We start from the raw sequence: 4,622 nt of genomic DNA on the forward strand, positions 1-4,622 counted from the left end.
AGAAAGATGGGATACCATTTAGTCAATTCTTACGAATTAGGCGAAACTGCAGTGATAGAATCAGTTACGAAAAACATGCAGAGATACTTAGCGAAAAGTTGGCACAGCGAGGATACCCCAAACGCCTAATTAAACAAGCTTACAAGCGTGCCAAATACTACAACCGGGACAGCTTGTTTGAGACAACCACCAGAACAAATGATCGTAATGACAATATAATCATGGTATCTGACTACAACGGCTTTAGCAATAAAGTCAAGAATTTAATCAACAAAAATTGGGGAATACTCAACAAGGTAGGAGTCATACCAATGGCAAAACCAACGTATGCTTATCGGAGAAACAAGACCATTAGAAACCACCTAGTGCATACGTTTAAAGAACCTAAAATGAACGGACAGAGAAATATTCTAAATAACGCTCCCATCAGGGGAAATCTGCCATGTGGGTCATGCTCACATTGTAAGAGCAAAAAACAACAAGTGATGGACTGAATGTGGATCACTTGTTGTTTTTTGCAATTGCCGCCCCCTAAGTGCGCTGGGGATGCCCAGACGTGGGTCCCAGGCACTCCACACCACTTGGAGTCAAGCTAGCCGGGCTGAAGAGAGGTGTTACCTCGAAACCGGTCCGGTCCTCGGATGCTTGATTCCGGTCTGGGAAAGATATGGCTGTTGTAGTTCGGACTGGACTGTTCCCATGGGGCAACAGGGTCAGAGCTGATTTGCATAAAGCCATTATCTGACCCAGGGTGGTGTGGAGTGCAAAAAAACGATGGATTTGGGCCCAGATCTTTTGACTGGGGGAGTGTGTGACATTGATCCACATTCAGTCCATCACTTGTTGTTTTTTGCAATTGCCGCCCTAAGTGCGCTGGGGATGCCCAGACGTGGGTCCCAGGCACTCCACACCACTTGGAGTCAAGCTAGCCGGGCTGAAGAGAGGTGTTACCTCGAAACCGGTCCGGTCCTCGGATGCTTGATTCCGGTCTGGGAAAGATATGGCTGTTGTAGTTCGGACTGGACTGTTCCCATGGGGCAACAGGGTCAGAGCTGATTTGCATAAAGCCATTATCTGACCCAGGGTGGTGTGGAGTGCAAAAAAACGATGGATTTGGGCCCAGATCTTTTGACTGGGGGAGTGTGTGACATTGATCCACATTCAGTCCATCACTTGTTGTTTTTTGCACATTGTAAGAGCATCATTAAAACTGATAAACTGGAAGTTAATGGTATTACCCACTGGATGAACGAGCATGTCAACTGCCGAACGTCCAATGTGGTATACCTTGTGCTCTGTCCCTGCAATAAATGTTATATAGGAGAAACAGGACGAGAGGTACGCCTACGGCTGACAGAACATCGATCAGCAATTAGGCTCCAGAGAAAGAATGCCCCTCTAGTCGAGCACTGGATCGCGGAGAATCACAATGTGGATGACCTGAAGTGGTTCATTCTAGAAAAAATTAAGATCTCGGTGAGAGGAGGAGACTCTAACAAAAAGCGCAAACAGAGAGAACAGTTTTACATGTCCAAGTTTAAATCATACTATTCAGGACTTAATGGCCGTGAAGAATGGGACAGAATGATCAGATAGTTTTAGACAAATCGACTAAACCACAGAAGAAGTCAGATTGAATACTGTCCACAAATAACAATATGATTCTGACAGGAATAAAAGACAGTTTAGCAATATCAAAGCACAGTAATGCATAAATGAGTAGGAAAGTGGTGAGGGAATTTTGAAATGCAACACCTGCTTATAGATAGATTCAGTATTGCATAATGAAATGTATAATCTGGTTTTCTTATAGATATATTTTGTATTATGTAATGAAATGCTCAACCAGACAGAATTATGTGGCATTTTGAATTCAGGAATAGAGATCGAAATGTGTGACTAATGGGGCATGTGTTGTTTTGTGTTTGTTAACCCCCTTTTACTTTTTTACTCTTTCTTTTATCCCTTTTCTTTTTTTTCCCCTAACATGTTCGCACTCCCCCCCGCACTCTAACCTTCCTACCAGGCACATCCACACTTGTCCCCAACATGTCAACACAGCAGAAGTTATATAGGAGGTGAACAGAATAATGCCCTTTAAATCACCTGTGCATTCTCGTTTATTTGTCCTCCCCGTACCAATACGAGAATGCATAGAGAAAGGGTGCCGAATATATGTAGGTTGAAAGTCCGGCATCTGATCTTAACAGATCCAGTGTTATAAGAACTACCAAAATGGCGGCCGTTATAGCTCCGAGGCTGGAGAAATGATTGCTCAGGATATTATTCCTGTAGCATATAACTATGTTACCTTCGAGCGTCAAAAATATAATAAAGAAGTAAAGAGCAAAATATTAAGCGACGATAATTCGATAACATTCTATGCCATTCAAATTAAAAATATCTACGTTCGACTCCTAGTCGAAGCAAAACCGACTATTAATACTAGTAGCGAGTAAATATAAGTACCATTAATAAACTGAGGCATACAATGCGAACCCGGTTTAAAGAAGCGTGTTTGTGTAGTTTGGTAGCTCTAATAACAAACTACCAAAATGGCGCTCACAATTCCCATGACGGGTTAAAATTATTACCAATTGCGGGTCAATTATGTCGTAATTAAACAATTAATATGTGTATAAAAAGCACGCGGGAAATGCCGAGTATCGTCATTTCCTGGGAAGCTGCTCGTAGCCAGAAGGAGGTTTTGTCGAAAACGAAAAGGTGAGGTCCTGAATCTGTATACACTCTGAGGTATGCTTCGGGGTAGATAGGGCAGGAAAAACGGTCAGAGCCTGTGGTGGGAGAATGAGACACAGGGCACCAACGGTAATCCGCCAATATGGCCACTCGCCCCAATCTTAAGCAAAAGCAGGAGGGAAGGTTTCAGAAAGCGTAATTTAAAGTTCTGCAATACCGGAGTTTTAGGTGACTCAAACAAGCGGTATCCACGCTTTGTAAAGACTACAGACAAGGGGACAGGGACAATTTAATTATTTTCTGTCCCTAAATACAAATCAAATCGTCTGAACTACCAAGTAAAAATTCTTTTTGAGAACAGTCAAGAGATTCAGGCAATAACCATATGCTTGATATCCTTGTTTCTGTGCCAACAGCTCTGAAAGAAAAGAGGAGAGCGCTGTCACTCAGGCCACGAAGCAACGGCCAACATCACGATAGGTATGTACAAACCCCTTGGAACAGAATAGTAAGAGTTGAGCGCACCCTCAATCACAACCATATGAAATTCAGGCATACCGAACCCATATGTCTTGTTCACTTTATACAGGCATCAAGACCATCATCAAAAGAGAGGAAGTGGTCAATAGGCACAAAATATGACTGGTATGTATTAACAGGCCCTGTTATAAATATACTTTAGATCTTTGGAAAACCATCTAGATCATATGGTACCATCTATATGTATCCCACAGGCACAGCAATTGATAAAACACCTGAAGCGCACATTTAAAGACGCTACGGGATCAAAGAAGACACCATTGATAACGTGTCATATCTGAATTTTAACAGTAAGTGCAGTCTATTTGACGCGCATCAAACAGACATTTATAAACATAAGCCCACAAATTTATTTAATGCTGTTGTGATTCTAGAAATTCCCTGGCCCGTAATTGGAGAGGCTCTTACCGCCAAGTACACTAGTAAAGATTAAATCGTCCGGATAATTCAACAGAAGGACGACAATCCCACAAATATAAGTAAGGATAGTATATGTAAAATCCCTCGAAAAAATGCTCATTACTAGGATAACTCCCACTAGGAACTCTGTATTAATTGTATGCATTCTGTTTTTCTAGAAAGAAGAAGTATATTTGTTTTTAATTCTGTCCGTCCTGAGGAAGGTGCAACAATTGTAACCAACGCACCGAAACGCGTCGACAAGTGGACTTTTTAATGTATATGATATGTTTTTATTCTTCTATTTAATTTGTGATTTTTGAAATAATATGATTTTACATTGCTTATGGGTGACTCTGAGATAGAGACCGTAATACGGAATTGTTAGCTAGCGTATATAATATTGTACCAGAGCACCTAAGGTATAATCGAATGCATCCTTGAATTCATCTTTAAACATAAGAGTTTTTATGAAAATAAATTTTGAGATAAAATATAAAATTATCCTAGTGTGGAGCAAGAATTATTTTACATCTGCCTTAGTTGCAATTTATAAATTGTGGATTGACATGAATAGGCCTCATGGTCACCTACTGAAATAATTACACAGAAAGGAATTTTTCTTTGGTAATTGTCTGTGTGGCATGACTTTGCATATGGTGTGTGTTGGACATGTCAGCCTTAGGGTGGTCTTCCCCTACCCTTTTGCCCTTTAGCCTCTCATTTTTACCTTACCTTTTGTTGGACTTAGGACTCTGAGCGCCTCACCACTGCTAAACAGTGCTGAGGTGCAGGTGCTCCCCCCTAAAACCTTGTGAGGCTGGCATATCTGCCACAAGCCACTGATAACGCAGTAAGGCTTAATCCTCCATAGGCTAACATTGGGAACCTCCCCTTATGGGATGACTTCTGACAGGGACCTAATAAGTCTGTCATGTTTGGTCTTGTTGGATTCGGGGCGGGGAACCCTTTCCAATGATATA

The 4,622-nt window shown here is 41.5% G+C and overlaps 1 long non-coding RNA gene across 1 annotated transcript; it reads left to right on the plus strand.

The window, feature by feature from the left end:
- The first annotated feature begins 3,439 nt into the window (after positions 1-3,439).
- On the plus strand, positions 3,440-4,069 carry LOC144807884 (uncharacterized). Its single transcript, XR_013606497.1, has 3 exons — positions 3,440-3,530; positions 3,615-3,719; positions 3,819-4,069. It is a non-coding gene; the product is annotated as an uncharacterized LOC144807884 (long non-coding RNA).
- Positions 4,070-4,622: the final 553 nt, after the last annotated feature.

This window comes from Lissotriton helveticus, chromosome 1_2, assembly GCF_964261635.1.
Source record: "Lissotriton helveticus chromosome 1_2, aLisHel1.1, whole genome shotgun sequence".
NCBI lineage: Eukaryota > Metazoa > Chordata > Amphibia > Caudata > Salamandridae > Lissotriton > Lissotriton helveticus.